The sequence below is a fragment of the Rhinatrema bivittatum genome, chromosome 12 (genome assembly GCF_901001135.1).
Source record: "Rhinatrema bivittatum chromosome 12, aRhiBiv1.1, whole genome shotgun sequence".
NCBI classification, from domain to species: Eukaryota; Metazoa; Chordata; class Amphibia; order Gymnophiona; family Rhinatrematidae; genus Rhinatrema; species Rhinatrema bivittatum.
The window spans coordinates 21,709,155-21,725,900 of record NC_042626.1 but is presented as its reverse complement, the minus strand read 5'-3'; the positions used below and the strand labels follow the sequence as shown (position 1 = coordinate 21,725,900).

General features: G+C 47.4%; 1 long non-coding RNA gene across 1 annotated transcript; it reads left to right on the top strand.

Moving 5' to 3' along the window:
* The first annotated feature begins 12,359 nt into the window (after window positions 1–12,359).
* On the top strand, window positions 12,360–13,720 carry LOC115074346. The gene is made up of 3 exons (XR_003852221.1): window positions 12,360–12,396; window positions 12,871–12,991; window positions 13,293–13,720. It is a non-coding gene; the product is annotated as an uncharacterized LOC115074346 (long non-coding RNA).
* The last annotated feature ends 3,026 nt before the right edge of the window (window positions 13,721–16,746 follow it).

The following is a 16,746-nucleotide window of genomic DNA, read 5'->3' as shown; positions in this document are numbered from 1 at the left end:
CCCTTTCTAGATCATTTATAAATATATTTAAAAGCACCTGTCCAAGTACAGATTTCTGAGGCACTCCCACTGTTTACCTTCTTCCACTGTGAAAACAGACCATTTAATCCTACTGTTTCTTCTGGTCTTTTATAATCAGCTGCAATCCACCAAGCTCATTGCCCTCCTATCCCATGACCTTTAGGTTTTCTTAGAAGTCTCTCATGTGGGACTTTGTGAATGCCTTCTGAAAATCCAAATACAAGCAACATCTACCGGTTCACACCATTGTCCACATGTTTATTCACCCCTTCAAGAAAAGGTAAGAGATTTGTGAGGCATGACTTAACTTGGGTAAATCCATGCTGGCTGTGTCCCATTAAAACCATGTCTATCTAAAATGTTTTGTGATTTTATTCTTTTAACATGTGTCCCATAATGTTTTCCCACACTGAAGTCAGGCTCACCGGTCTATAGTTTTCCAGATCACCCCCTGGAGCCCTTTTTAAATATCGGGGTTACATTGGCCATCTTCCAATCTTCAGGTACAACAGATGATTTTAATGATAGGATACAAATTATTGAAGTAGGTCTGAAAATTTCATTTTTAGTTCTTTTAGAACCCTGGGGTGTATGCAAATCCGGTCCAGGTGATTTACTGCTCTTCAGTTTGTCAATCTGGCCTACCCACATCTTCCAGTTTCATCATCGTAATTTGATTCGGTTCATCATGATTTGATTCAGTTCATCTGAATCATCACCCTTGAAAACCATCTCTAGAATGGATATCCCTCTTCAGTAAACACCGAAGCAAAGAAATTGTTTAATCTTTCCGCAATGGCCTTATCTTTCCTAAGTGCCCCTTTAACCCCTCGATCATCTAACAGTCCAACCAACTCCCTCATAGGCTTTCTGCTTCAGATATATTTTAAAAAGTTTTTATTGTGAGTTTTTGCCTCTATGGCCAAAGTTCTTTTCAAATGCTCTCTTAGCCTGTCTTATCAATGTCTTATATTTAACTTGCCAATGCTTATGCTTAATTCTGTTTTCTTCTGATGGATCCTTCTTCCAATTTTTGAATGAAGATCTTTTGGTTAAACGTTTTCCCTTTGTAGCTGCACCTATCAATTTTTTTTAACTATTTTTCTCATTTTATCAAAGTTTCCCTTTTGAAAGTTTAATGCTATAGCCATGAATTTACTTACTGTCCCCCTTCCAGTCATTAATTCAAATTTGATCATATTATGATCACTATTGTCAAGCGGCCCCACCACCGTTACCTCTCTCACCAAATCCTGCATGCCACTGAGAATTAGATCTAAAATTGCTCCCTCTCTCGTTGGTTCCTTCATAAAACTGTCATTTATTCCATCCAGGAACTTTATCTCTCTAGGATGTCCTGATGTTTCATTTACCCAGTCAATATTGGGGTAATTGAAGTCTCCCATTATTACCATACTACCAATTTGACTAGCTTCCCTAATTTCTCTTAGCATTTCACTGTCCGTCTCACCATCCTGGCTAGGTGGATGGCAGTATACTCCTATTGCTATACTCTTCCCCAACATGCAAGGAATTTCTACCAATAAAGGTTCAATTGTGAATTTAGTTTCATGCAAGATGTTTATTCTGTTATACTCTATGCCAGCCAGGACATAAAGTGCCACCCCGCGACCAAGATGCTCCTCTCTGTCATTGAGATATAATTTGTACCCTCATATAGCACCATCCCACTCTTTCCATCATGTCTCTGAGATGCCAATTAAGTCTATGTCATTATTCACTGCTATACATTCTAATTCTCCATCTTACTTCTTAGACTTCTGGAATTAGCATACAAACATTTCAAAGTTTGTTTTTGTTTGTATTAACATTCTGCTTTTCAGTTGACAGGGGATAAATTGGAATCCTAGCTCAGGTGAGTCTTAATTATAGGCACATGGATTGCTTTTCTTATTATTGGAACCTCTCTGTTGGGATGCCCTAACTCTAATACTTCATTAGTATCCTTCAAAGATACCTCCCTCCAAACCATGCACTGCTGAGCGACTGTCAGTTTTCCCCTTTGATTTAGTTTAAAAACTGCTCTACCTCATTTTTAAAGGTTAGCACCAGCAGCCTGGTTCCACCCTGGTTAAGGTGGAGTCCATCCCTTCGGAAAAGAGTCCCCCTTCCCCAAAAGGTTCCCCAGCTCCTAACAAAACTGAATCCCTCTTCCTTGCACCATGGTCTCATCCACGCATTGAGACTCTGGAGTTCTGCCTGCCTCTGGGGACCTGCGCGTGGAACAGGGAGCATTTCAGAGAACGCTACTAGGAACTCAAGAACTCAGAACAAGACTTAAGAACTCAAACTCAGGAGACTTGAACCAGCGAGGGAAGCAAAGACGGGACCACAAACCAACAACAGAAACTGAGATCTCTGAAGACTGGAACAGGCCTCAGGAACTGGAACAAGACAGCCAGACCAACAGGAAACAGGAGACCAGGAACATGGAGGACCTTGAAGATCACAGGAGACCTGAAGACCTTGCAAAGTCAAAGCTGAGCAGACTGAGGATCTCTTTTATAGGGATGTAGGAAGGATGTCATCGGAGGGCGTCGCAGGCTTTTCCCACCATGGGCCCTTTAAATCTTGAGCTGCCGTGGGTGCCTAGGGGGCACCAGGCAGGAGCAACGGCATGGCTGCAATTGACGGCATTCCAGTCTGCAAGGATGACAGAGGCAGGATTCAGCCGTGTGGCTCACAGGTGGCAGCAGGGGTCAGTGGTGCTCCAGGCCGCAAGAGGAAGTGGAATCAACGGCAGCGTCTCTCTCACTGCCGCAAGTAACAGTGGCAGGCAGCAAGGCTCGGTGGTGTCGGGGGAATGAGTGAACTGCTCGTGGTCTGTCTTGCAAGCAGAGATCGCAGCAGGTGGTCTGGCCAGCTGTGTGTGTTTCAGGAATAGCAGGGGAATGCCTGAAACAGGACTGAGGTGCACTGGCAGAGTTCTGTGAAAAAAATTTGAACAAGACTACTACTTCTTAACATTTCTATAGCGTTACATGACATATGCAGCTCTGGTCCAGATCCTAAGCACAGGTGAATATTTTTGGGGCAATAAGTTGAAAAATCTGGTCTGACTCAGTTTTTTTTGCTTATCTAGGTGATCACCTCATACAGCCTATCTGTTTTCTTTATTATCCTTTGCAACCACTTTCATAATTTCAAGAGCACTTATATTCACCTCATTCTCCTTTACCCTTCAGACCAAAAAGGAAATTTCAACTAAGGGCATTTCTGAATCTGTCTACCTGCAGGTTTAAAAAAAGGCTCTGACCATTTGTCTGTCAGTGTCTGGAGTTTTAATAAGCCTATTAGACCTTCTCTTTGCTCCTGACATTTATCAGCCTGTCAGTGGCTGTAATCGAGTTCTCTCCCCTACCTCGGGGAAAACCTTGGTGTTAAACTCCTTATTAAACACAGCAGCAGCCCCGCTGCCAAAGCCTCATTAGCAATAGCTGGTGTTTTGGAAGGGAGGGGTGAAGTGGGGGTAAGGGAGGAATCCATAGGCTGGAAGGAACCTGACCCAGGATACATTAGGAATTTCCATATTTGAAGTGCTAGGACCTGCAGTCTTGGCACAGCGTGATCGTGTTGGAATGGCAGGAAGTGTGGCTGATCTCTACTGTCCCTCTGCATCCTGTCTGTGAAAGCAGCAGGATATTGGTTTACCAGGCGATTTCTATTTTGGGATCATGGTAAAAGGGGGTTTCATAGTCCATAGAGAGTGAATATATTGGGCTGCTTCTGTGAGACACGTGCCACCCTAAAGAGCTGCCTTTTCGGCGGGTTCGGCTCGCGAGTGGGATGTGAAAATGTAAACGTGCCACTGCTCTGGGGAAGTCCAGCGGTGTTGCAGATGGCACTGAAAGTCAGAACTGAGCTTCAGTGGCAGAGCTGCGCGTGGATCACCGTGCCAGAGTGGCAGGGAGTGCTTCAGGGCAGGATTGGGGTGCATTGGCAGAGGTAGGTGTGTGGGTCTTGGTAGCAGGACAGTAAAAGGCGCCGGAGGAGTGGATCGAGGTGCATGGGCAGAACATTGGAGGAGGGAAGGGAGGTATTAATACTGGAATAACAGGAAGGGCAGGGCTGCGGAGATGAAGGCTATTTTTCTGTTATTTATTATCCCCATGTTAAGCACCTAATTATCAATGCTGATAAAATTCTTCCAAGATATTAATCCAGCCCTTCTCCAAATTAAAATGTGGTTGCAATTACACTTCCTCAGTTTCATTAGGAGCTCTACTCACTAGCCTCTCTGTGCTTAAGGAAAGAATAAGGGAGATTGTATAAACTATTCTCATTTTACATCATTGTCAGCCAGAATGCCAAACTCAGGCAGCAGGCAAGGAGAAAAACACCTGTTTATGAAAAGGTTTGGCTGACTCTTGAGAACTTTTGGGATACGGTGGAGGCGATGAGCAGTATTAGGTGTTTTAGGGACAGAAGAATGATATTATGTGTGTAGGAGGTAGGGGTGGCTGGTTCTGGATATATATTGAGACAGGAGAACTGGTTTCAGTCCAGAGAAGGGTTACCAAAGCGGTGTGGGATCTGCACCAAAAGGCCTATGGCATGAGACTTAAGAATCGATTCTAAGTATCAGGGGTTCTCTACCCAGTCCTCAGGGATTGCTTGGCCAGTTTGTTTTTCAGGATACCCCTAATGAATATGCATGAGATAGATTTGCATACCCTGCCTCTGTTGTGCAAATTTTTCTCATGCATATTCATTGTGGATATCTTGACTAAATAGATGCATCCAGAGGACTGGGTTGAGAATCCCTGCTCTAGAGCAGTGTTTCTCAAGCTGGTCCTGGAGCACTCCCTAGCCAGTCTGGTTTTCACTCTGTCCACAATGAATATGCATGAAATAGATATGTTTGCAGATCTATCTGATGCATATTCATTGAGGATATCCTGGAAACCAGATTGGCTAGACGAAGGGTAGCCAACTCCCATCTTTAAGAGCCACAAACAGACCTAGTTTTCAGGATATCCACAACGAATATGCATGAACTACTTTACATAAACTGGAGGAAGTACATGCAAATCTCTCTCATGTATATTTGTTGCGGATATCCTGAATCCCAGACCTGTTTGTGGCTCTTGAGGACTGGAGTTGACTACTCCTAGAATAAATATTTCAGAACAGCTTGAAAAACACTGTCCAGAGAGGAAAATAGTTGCAGAGGAAAGATGATAGAGACATTTGAATACCCGCAAGGTATTAATGATGCTGTCATGCTGGCTGGGGTCAGGAAACACCTTCTCAGAGGCAGGACAGGACCGCAGGGCTGGACTGGGGTTTATCTTCTGCTTAGCCAGCCCCTTCCCCTGCAGGTTGAGCCCTTGGGTTCTGGGGGTAGGGAGGACTTAGCTGGTCAAGGCAGGGCAGGCACAGGAGGGAACTGAGGTCAGGCACAGGCTGGACATTGTGGCAGACACAAGCTGGAGGCTGAGGCCTGGATACTGGAGCAGGCTGGAAGCTGAGAACTGGAGCAAGCTGGACAGGGTTGGATAGCAGGCTGGACCTGAGGGCTGGATACTGGGCATGGGCTAGAACTGGATACAGTCTAGGCAGAATACCGAACAGAGACTGGGGCTGGATACTGTCACAGGCTCAGGCTGGGGCAAGACAAGGCAATGGCAAAGCAGAGAATGGATACTGGAAACAAACTGGGCAGGGCAGGACAAGACCAGATAGACAAAGCCAGGTCCAGACAAAACAACACAGAATAGAGAACACTGAAGCCTGAAGACAGCAAAGCAGAAGGCCTTAAGGCCACTAGGCACAGAGAGGCCTGCAGAGGCCACAAGGCAAGGCACAAGGTGAGAGGAAGCCTGAAGGCCACAAGGCAAGGAATGGCCTGAGCAGGCAACAGAGCACGGTACAAGGCAATAGAAGGACCAGAGGCCACATGACATGCAGGAAGGTAAGAGCAGCTAGGTCAGAGAGCTAAGGATGGCTTAAGTAGTTCAGGAACTGCTGTGTCATGAAGTCAGTGAGGAGGTGGTTCAGGTAGCTGGGAACAGAGCTTGCTGGAAGCCTCTGCTGGTGGGGAGGTGTCATAGCAGGCAGAATCAGGGCATTGTTAGGCTGCACGGCAGTTGAAACGACAGATGCACAGGAAGTTAATCTTTTTCAATGGAAGGGAAGTTTTAGAACAGGAGTTGCCAACTCCTGTCCTCAAGAGCACAAACAGGCCTGCTTTTCGGGATAGCCACAATGAATATGCATGAGATAGATTTGCACCAACTTCCTCCAAGGTATGCAAATCATGCATATTCATTACGGATGTCCCGAAATCCAGGCCTGTTTGTGGCTCTTGATGATCAGTTAGCAACTCCTCTTCTAGAACTTGGGGTCATGGTAAGTGATTCTGAGGAGCAACATCAGAAAATATTTTTTCACAGGCCAATGCAATACCGACATGCTAAAAACGTGCGTCCAAACTGGATGCAATTTTTTGTATAATGCGCACTATCACCTTTCCTGGGCGCTCGCTGTAATAGGAAAATGAGCCATCGCGCTAAAAAGGATGCACTAGGGATAAATTGTGCATCCCTAGTGCGTCCATGGCATCGGGCGTCCAGGAGAAGCTGCTGTGTGCAGGTTATGGAAACAGATGATCAATTTTACGAGCATCCGTTTTCCTAATCTGTGCACAGCTAAGGGTTAGGAAAATGGAAGCTTGTTAATTAAGCGTCCGTTTTCCTAACCTGACCGCTGGCAAGACATTTTAAAAAAAATCTATTTCTTGTTTTACGCTACCCCTTTTTTCGATATTAAGTCGGTGGAACTACAGAAAATCAGTATTTTCTGCTTTTCTGTTAACTCTTGGGGCTCCTCAAGACTTAATGCCAGCACCGGGGCGAGTTAACCCGTGCTCTAGCCTGAGCGCATGATATTGCATCAGTCTGAAAGGGCGGTGAATATGTGGAATACCCACCCAGAGTGGGTGCTGGAGAATAAAACACTAATGGACTTTAAGAGAGCATGGAATAAGTACAGAGTCAGTTGTAAAAAGAGATAGCAGAAGCACAACCTACTGTCATGTATTTAAGTATTTAAATTCTTGTACTTCATTGAGTCAACAGTGAGTGTAGGAGCTGCCTGAATGAATGGCAAAGAGGGTAATATGCAATGCTAGAAAATGTCACGGAAACCCAGGTAACAATGCAGCCAGGTGTGTCTGGCGGGCTGTAATGACAGAATTAACAAGCAGCTGGATCTGTTTGGCAGGCTGCAAATCCAGTAATAACTAGGGGGTCAATATTCAAAGCTGGCTGTTAAAAGTAACTTGGCTGGATATATTGTAACTTATTCGGCTAAGTTACATGGTGTATTCAGCAGCATGGCTATGTCTCTGAATATTTGCGTACACATTCGGACTTAAACTCGGGTCCAACTTAGCCGGTTAACTTATGCAGTTCTGTGGCTAAGTCGCTCTGCTCTGATCCGCCCACAAATTATGCGACTAAGTGGCACCATTGAATGTTGGTGTATATTCAGCAGCCAGCCACTTAGCCAAATAAGTTGTGAGCAGACTGGAGGTGGAGCAACTTAACCGTGTAACCGTGTAACTTAAGTAGCAATATTCAACCTTAGCTGCTTAAGTTAACCGGCTAAGCTAGACTTGCCATAGAGTAGGTCTAACTTAGGAGGTCATTTTCTATCCCTATCGCACGCGAAAAGATAGACGGGGCGGAGTCAGGGCAGCGTCGGCACCGGAAGAGGAGGAGTCGGGGCGACGTCGGGGTGGACGCCGCGGAAACTGCTGACGGCGAAAAGGTAAGAGCCTTATCTGCCGCCAGTACATGCGCCCAGTGCACCACCTTTCACGGTGGCGCTATTGGGTACGAAAGCCGGCAGCGATAGCACAGGGTGCTGCGATCGCTTTCCGGCTTTTTGCAGGCCCGCCCCCGTTACCGCGAATTCAGAGAGCTGCGCTACGTTAGAAAATCCAGCCCTTAGTTGGTTACCCTTATGCAGCTAAATGAGAAGCCTGAGAGTGGGTGCCAAAGTGGTGCAATGGGTTACGAATTGCTTGACTGACAGAAGCCAGGGGTGTAATAGTAAATGAAGCTACGCTGAGAGCGGGCAGTGTTAAGTGGAGTGCCTCAAGGACCAGTTTTGGGGCCGGTTCTTTTCAATATCTTTGTGAGCGACATTGCGGAGGAGTCGAAAAGGAAAAGTTTGTCTTTTTTGCGGATGATACCAAGATCTGCAACAGAGTGGATACCCCCTGAAGGAACAGAGAGAATAAGTGATCTAAGGGAGCTTAAAAACATGGCTGAGATTAAGATTCAAAGAATGGTTGAGACAGTTAAGATTCAGTGTCAAAAAAGGTAGTCAATTTCACAAGGGCAATTCCTTCATGAAAATGATATATTCTTAGGTATTCTTAGGTGACTTTATAATGTGGAGAAATATGGCAGATAGACAGACTGCCACTGAATACGTCCGGCGAGGAGGCATTTCTGCCTGAATATGAATTGCGGGAGTGACGAAGTGGAAGAAGTTTGACGAATCAAACTGGAACAAACTCGTGTTATAAAAATAGACTCCTGAAGAAGGATTTATTTCGAAACTTGCGCAAGTCGGGTTTGATGAAGCAGCGGCATAAAACATTACATCTTTATCCAGCTGAGTTTCTGTTCTGGCGGTCTGTATACAGATATTGAAAAGTCTTTTGGGCAGTTTTTAAATTAAAAAAAAACTTTATGTCACGCGATAAGTGCACTTTAACAAAGTATGAATTTCACAATGTTTCATGTAATTTATTATAAAAAAAAAAAAAAGAGGTGGAAGGAGGGTTGGTTGATGATTAAAATAAAAGGACGGGACAACCTGGATGGTTCCTGCCAAAAAAAATATATGAAACCCCCACTTTCCACTTTATATAGTTTTCATGAAGGAATTGCCCTGTGAAATTTACAAATAGTTTACACGAGGTTCTCCTTTTTTTGATTTATTGAATATTTTGAACCTTCATCAATAATCTGTTGATCGATTTGGAAAAAATGTAGTCATCAGTAATCCAAAAAAGAGTTGTATGCGATAGGAGGCGAAAAATACTGGGGCGGATTTTAAGAGCCCTTGCTCGCCTAAAATCCGCCCAAAACCGGGCGGATTTAGGCGAGCAGGGCCCTGCGCGCCGGTGAGCCTATTTTACATAAGCCTACCGGCGTGCGCAGAGCCCCGGGACTCGCGTAAGTCCCGGGGTTCTCCGAGGGGGGCGTGTCGGGGGGGCGGGCCCGGTCCGTCGCGGCGTTTCGGGGGCGTGTCGGCAGCGTTTTGGGGGGCGGGTACGGGGGCGTGGCTACGGCCCGGGGCGGTCCGGGGGCGTGGCCGCTCCCTCCGTACCCGCCCCCAGGTCGCGGCCTGGCGCGCAGGAGGCCCGCTCGCGCGCGGGGATTTACTTCTCCCTCCGGGAGGCGTAAATCCCCGGAGAAAGGTAAGGGGGGGTGTAGACAGGGCCGGGCGGGTGGGTTAGGTAGAGGAAGGGAGGGGAAGGTGAGGGGAGGGCGTTAGAGGATTCCCTCCAAGGCCGCTCCGATTTCGGAGCGGCCTTGGAGGGAACGGGGGTAGGCTGCGCGGCTCGGTGCGCGCCGGCTATACAAAATCCATAGCCTTGCGTGCGCGGATCCAGGTTTTTAGCAGATACGCGCGGCTCCGCGCGTATCTGCTAAAATCCAGCGTACTTTTGTTTGCGCCTGGAGCGCAAACAAAAGTAGGCCTATTCGCGGAGTCTGAAAATCCGCCCCACTGTGTACAGTCCAGGAGAGGGATCTTGGGATGATAAGAGCGTGGTGATCCAAAGCAAAGCAATATGACAAGGTAGTAGCTAGAGCTAGAGGGAAGCTGGGCTGCACAGAGAAATGAATGTATTTATTTATTTAGACATTTTATATACCGTCGTTCCAAGTAAAGATCATGACGGTTTACAATAAACACATTCATAGATATAAATATGTGAATAATGGCAGAAGTATTCATAAACAGGCATTAACATCTATCAACTGAATTGTTCAAGTACATATTAATTAAAGATCAAGAACATAAGACGTGAGGTACAAAAATAAAATAAAATGAAATAAAATTTATTTTTATTTATTTAGGTTTTTTATATACCGGCATTCATGACCAGGTCACATCATGCTGGTTTACATAGAAACAAGGGGGGCATCGAACAGTAGAACAAAACTGGTGCATGGGGGAAGCAGTTACAAAAAACAGGGGTATAAAAACTGGGAGAGGAAGAAAAGATGAACGGGAGGAGTAAAAGAACTGTATGGGGATAAAATAAATAACTTATTTTATAAAATAAAATAAAATAATTTGACATATTATTCTGTACGTTGAATTGAGATTCTTACAATCTCTCATTAATTTATCATGTATCAATTAGTATCTCTTGTCCTTCTTGTTATTGTAGATCTTTACATTCTGATGTTTTACATTAGGTTGTATGCATTTTTGAATAGCCATCTTTTTAATAATAACCAGCAGGAAAAGGGTGATAATGTTCTTGCACAGGTGCTTGGTGAAGCCTCACCTGGAGTACAGTGTTCAGTTCTGAAGAGCTTATCTAAAAAAGGATAGAAACAGGACGGAGGCAGTCCAGAGGAAGGTGATCAAAAATGGTGTGATGTTTGTAATGGAAGACCTATGAGAAGTTAAAAGATCTAAATATGTACACCCTGGAGGAGAGAAGGTGCAGAGATATGATACAGACCTTCAGATACCTGAAAGATATTAATGAACAAACATCAAAACTTTTTCCATTGGAAACTGCACATCTAGGGGTTACATATGAAACTCCACAGGGGACAACTCAGAACCAACATCAGGAAATATTTCTTCACAAGGGAGGGTGGTGGATGCCTGGGATGCCCTCCCGGAAGAAGTGAAGACAAGTGCAGTAACAGAATTCAAAAGGGCTTGGGATAGAAACACTGCGGATCCCTAGAGGCTGGAAATGAAGAAATGGGGTAACTTATGTTAACTTTAGGTGTAAAATGTGTGTCAGGAATGAGGTAACCATGGGATGCGAGGAGTCTCACTTTTTAGCTGTTCCTGTACCCAAAGCAGGTCTCCCATCCATACCCCACGTGACCTCCTCCCATACGGACCATGCATCAAAGCTGTCAGGAGGCGACAGCACTGAGTGGTGGAGATTCTTGTGAGAATCTGAAGGCTTGCACACTCCCCCAAAGGAGACGTGTGTTTGCAGAGTATGGTATGCCCACCTATTTAGATTTGAGGAATTTTACACAGAAGCAGTGTGCATCAGAAGCTTCATTTCTGGCTGGGGAATCTGGAAAAAGCAAAGCATGCAGCAGGGGTAATGCCTCATTACAGCTTGCACAGACAAGTTTCCTTTGTGAATACCACTCATGACATATGGGTTTTCTTTTTTTTTTCTGAACTCATGTTCCACAACAACAAGAAAATCAAACTCCTTTTTTTTTTTTTTTAAATAGGGAGGGGCTTCAGCTGATATTTGCAAGAAGAGAAATAGGAAATCTGGAGGGACTGAAAGTAACTAATGATGATGCCAAGGGCAGAGGCGTGTTGGGGGGCGAGGGCGGTTGAAGAAGGCAAAGACAGGCAGATGAAGAAAAAGGGTGTCCACCTTTCTATAGGTTAGCAAAGCGCTGGCAATGAATGTGACATGCTAAAAGGGTTAATCCCCTGCATCTTATTCCACCCCCCTCCCCATTTCCCTCTCTGCTCTCTCTCAGCCACAGTGATGGGATAATTAGATGCGAGATTCAGCACAGATGATGCTCCAGTTGCCTAGCAACTAATGGTTTCCACGGAAACAACAAAGCACAGTCTTTGGAGCAGTAAGTGAGCAGTGCGGTAGGGCAGGGGGAAACATCTTAAACTGAAGCTCCGGCTCGTAAGCACTCAAGGTTTCACGGAGCCCTCTTAAAGGCGCAAGATCGGGGGGCATCTTCACCTGGTGTGGAGATGAGAGAGTTACAGTAACGCCACAAAATGAACAGGCAGATTTCAGTTCTCTTTTCCGTTTTCATTTCGGGAGACCCGTGAGTGGCGGCTTGTTCTTGGGTTCCTAGGTCAGAGCTCTGAGTCTTTAGGCAAGAGTCCACCCTAGGTAAACCAATCACATGAGCCTGCGTCTATCTACACCATAAAATCGCCGCACAGGACGGCAGCCCGTCCTCGGGTGAGATCTACAAACACAACAGCAGGTGGTGCTACAGTACAAGACTGGGGTGCGTTCACGGAACCTCATCTTAGTACCACGTGCTGCAGGGCAGGGAGTGAGGTGCATTGGCGGAGCAGCCTAGGGGGAATCTCAGCACGGGAACAGCAGAAGGGGGACTGCAAGGCAGGCACGAGGTGTGCTGGCAACGCTTTGTGTGTGTGTGTGTGGGAGGGAGGGAAATAGGGTGATGCTGCAGGGCAGGAATGAGGTGCAGCGAATGGGAAGCTCAGTACAGGAACAGCAGAGGGGGGACTGCAAGGCAGGAATGAGGTGCATACTGGAATAGTAGGGGACGCTGCAGGGCAGGAGTGAGGTATGCAGAGCTGTGTGTGCGTCTTATTACTGGAATAGCAGTGGCTGTCCGGAGTGTGTCTTGTGTGTTAAGGACGGGGGCTCATGGTACGTTGTGTATGTGTTTGCATGTTTGTGTCTGGCGGGGGAGCAGCTTTCAGAGACAAACACCATTTGTTGTTTATTAATAATGTCACCGAGGACGGACGTAATTCCTATGTGCTAAGCCTTTCCCACCTCTAGGCCATTGCGCCTCGCTTCAGCTTTGCTTTTTTTTTTTTGAGCAGTCCTACACTCATACCCTGCTATCTCCGCAGGCCTGTAACCGGACTGCTACCCGTCATCAGTGACTCATGAATGCACAAAATGGCTCTCTCGGCAGAAGCAGCCCTGGAGATACTGCCTTACGTCAACTCTTGAACACAAACAATATCTTTGGTACGAATGAACAATTAGGCTGCTATTGTCTTCCCCGGCACGGGATTTCAGTCTGAGATGGCATCACAAAGCAAACTGAAACTTAGACGTGCGGCAGATGAGGAATTGTGAATGGAAAATGTGGTGTGACGGGAGATTAACCTAGCCCATTTGCTAATACCTGTTTTAGGTGTTTCTAATGTTCCCAGATTGTCCTTCACAACCGACATACCATTTGGGGGATGGGTCTGAGGCTTGTGAACATGCCCTGTCCCACCCAAGAAATGCCTGTGACTCACCTATTCACTCTTCCTCCTCACAGGGCTGCCACTGCTTCCTGCATTAAACAAAGTTCTCTTCCTGCTAGCCACTGGCTAAAGACATTTACAGAGGGGTTACTACTTGCAGCACAGATAAGCATGAGCCGGGACAAGTTGGGAAACTGCTGGGAAGCTACTGCTGTCACTTCCACCCCTTCCCAAACCTTTCTGTACAGCAGGAGGCATACAGCTCCTAGTCCAGTGTCCAATCTGTAGCTCCTGGTGCCCTCTGCTGGCCTGACAGAGATTGCAACTATTCGGAAAGCCATCAAAATGTGGTTTTTTGGGGGGTTTTTTGTTTTTTTTTACTGAGATTTACTTATAAATTCCTGGCAAAATGCATTTACTATAAATGACAGAATCTTTCTTCTCCCCCTTCCTCAGGACAAGGTGCCTACCAATATTCCCTCAACATTTTTAAAGTTCTTTCTTTTTGTGCAATTTTTTTATGAGCCAAGTTCAAATTTGTGCACTATGAGCCAGTATAATGCCAATAATATTGTGCGCAATATGTTTTGCTGTGTGTGTGTGTGTGTGTGTGTGGGGGGGTTCACGACCTGTGTGCCCATGGCCTTGCGCACAGCATAGAGAGAACAGTGATGCCTACCCTTATACCAGCTGGTCAGGTGAGTAGGGGCAGCCGAGGGGGAAACTGAATCAAAGCTGCAGTTTTCTTCTGAATGCTAAGGATTTCAGGAGCTTGGAGTAAAAGCAGAGTGCCATAAATCTTTCTCAAGCTCAGAGACGTTTTCTATAGTGATAACCAGAGCCCCCAGTTTCCTGAGAAAGATTATGCAAGATCCTGAGGCAAGAGTTGGCAAATTCTGTGGCAGATTTTTCAAAATTCTGCAGCAATTAAGTGGCAAATTTGCATAAATTTGCAATCTAACTATAATAAAGAGGAAGGTTGTCCCGCTCCTGCAGCATCAGTATGCAAATTCAGCTCCACCCCTTTCCTCACAGCTCCTCCCCTCTCTCTCTGTATGGGACTTGAGCCCACCCTAGATGAGAAACACTGGTGGCAGTGGACAGTGCAATCCCTCCCCACCCTCTGCACTCACCAGCTCCTATCAGACAAACAGGAGGAGGAAGAGAAGAGCGGAGGCCGTACGGTGTCTGTGGTGCGTCCTCCCTCCTCCCCTGCCGGGGCCTGAATGGCACACTTTGAACCACTGTGGTTCCAAGCACGGTTTGGTCCCAGCAAAGGAGGAGAGAGGATGCTCCAGAGGCACCGCAGAGCCGCCGTCCTCCTGTTTGGCCAATAGGATAGGAGTCTGTGAGTGAGGGGGCCGGGGGGGGGGGGGGGGAGCAGGAAGAGAGCAAACCGGGGGTCACGAGTTGGGGAAAAGAGAACAAAGAGGAAGTGAGGGAATGAGTGAATGAACTGGGAATGGGAGGGAGAGAGTTGAGACAAATGGGTTCATGGGGTGAACCTGGGGGAGTAAACCAGAGTGAGTGAGGGGTTCATGGGGGAACCAAGGCGAGTGATTGGTTTGGGAGGAGGAGTAAACCAGAGTGAGTGAGTGGCTCATGGGGAAACCACGGAGAGTGAGGGTTTGTAGTGGGGAGGGAACAAAAGGTGGGAGAGGGGATCAGGTGGGGGGGAGAAAGTGAAAAAGAGAAAATGACTGAGGGACACTTATGAAGCAGGGGAAGTGGGGGACTGAGTGAGTGAACTGGGAATGGGGGGGGGGGTAAGGAACTGGGGTGAGGGATTTGGAGGGTGGAGGAAGTAAACTAATGGTGAATGAGGGGTTTGTGTGGGGGTAGTGAACCAGGATGAGTGAGAGGTTTGTGAGAGAGGAATAAACCTGGGTGAGTCGGGGGGGGGGGGGAAGTAAAGGGGTTGAAGGGGGGAGGGAGAGACCAGAGTAAGGAAGGACTGCGGGGAGGGGATGGGAACCAGGGTGAGTGAGGGGATTGGGTGGGTGGAGGAAGTGAAAAAAGGAAAGCGAGGGGATAAACGGGGCTTTGGAAGGGGGGATAAGGGAAGTAGGGGATTGGGGGTATGATTCTCAATTACGCACTTCCTACCACTTCACAGTATTTCCCCATCATTGGTTGGGCTTTTATTACGAGTTTAAATAATGATCTCATTTTTTACTTTATAAAAATAAAGTCATTTTCTGGCATTTTGTTCTTAGAGGAAAACGGATCTTAGTGATTGAGGCTGGGGAGGAAGGAGGGGGAAGGGATCTGGGAATAGGAAGAGAGAGAAACTGAGGAGGGAACTGATGAAGGAATCTTAGACAGGAGGGGGATAAAGAATGGAGGAGGACAAAGGCACAGAGGGAGGAGAGAATGGAGGATTCAGGGACGATAAAGAAAGGGATCAGGGGTGGGGAGGAATGGGAATGCGGGAGGAGGAAGGATCGGGGATGGGGAGGTGGGAAGAAAGGGAGTATTAGGGATGGGGCTGGATGAGGAGGAATGAAGAAGAGAAGGAGGATTCAGGATGAGGGCGGAAGAGAAAAAAAGATTAGAGTGGGGAAAGAAGTAATTCACAGCCCCATCCCCTTTACCCCCTTTCAAAGCCCCTTTGATCCCCTCACCCTGGTTCCCTCTGCCCACCCATGAATCCCTCACTCACACTGCTTTACTCCCTTGTCCACCCACAAACTCTCACAAACCCTGGTTCACTCCTCCCCCTCCCCCCATGAACCTTACAAACCCTGGTTCCTTCCCTCCGACCACCAACCCCTGCCTCCACTTGCTTCTCTCCCTTGCCCCCCCCCCCCAATCATGGTTCACTCTCCACCCCCAAAAAGCTCACAAACCCAGGTTTCTTTCTCCCCCCACAAACCTTTCACTCTCACTGCTTTACGGGCCTTCCATGAGGCAAATTAGTCGCCTAGAATGCCAAAATTTTGGGGGTGGCAAAATCCGCCCAGCACAAGGTCCAGAGGGGGAGAACCAATACTGCCAAAGAAGGGAGCGCTGTGCCGGAGCCGCTGCCACCACAGGAGGGAACGCTGTGCCGGAGGGAGCACTGTGCTGGAGCCGCTGCCACCACAGGAAGGAGCGCTGTGCCGGAGCCACTGCCACCACAGGAGGGAGCGCTGTGCCGGATCCCCTGCCACCACAGGAGGGAGCGCTGTGCCGGATCCCCTGCCACCACAGGAAGGAGCGCTGTGCCGAAGCCGCTGCCACCACAGGAGGGAGCGCTGTGCCGGAGCCGCTGCCATCACAGGAGGGAGCGCTGTGCCGGATCCCCTGCCACCACAGGAAGGAGCGCTGTGCCGGAGCCGCTGCCACCACAGGAGGGAGCGCTGTGCCAGATCCCCTGCCACCACAGGAGGGAGCGCTGTGCCGGAGCTGCCGCCATTGGGTGAGCTGGGGGAGGAAGATGCATGATTAAACGTTTCGCCTAGGGCACCAAATACTCTTGCACTGGCCCTGAATACTTTACTCTCTTGCCCCCCCTTCCCCACAAGCCCCTCAACACTGCTTCCCTCC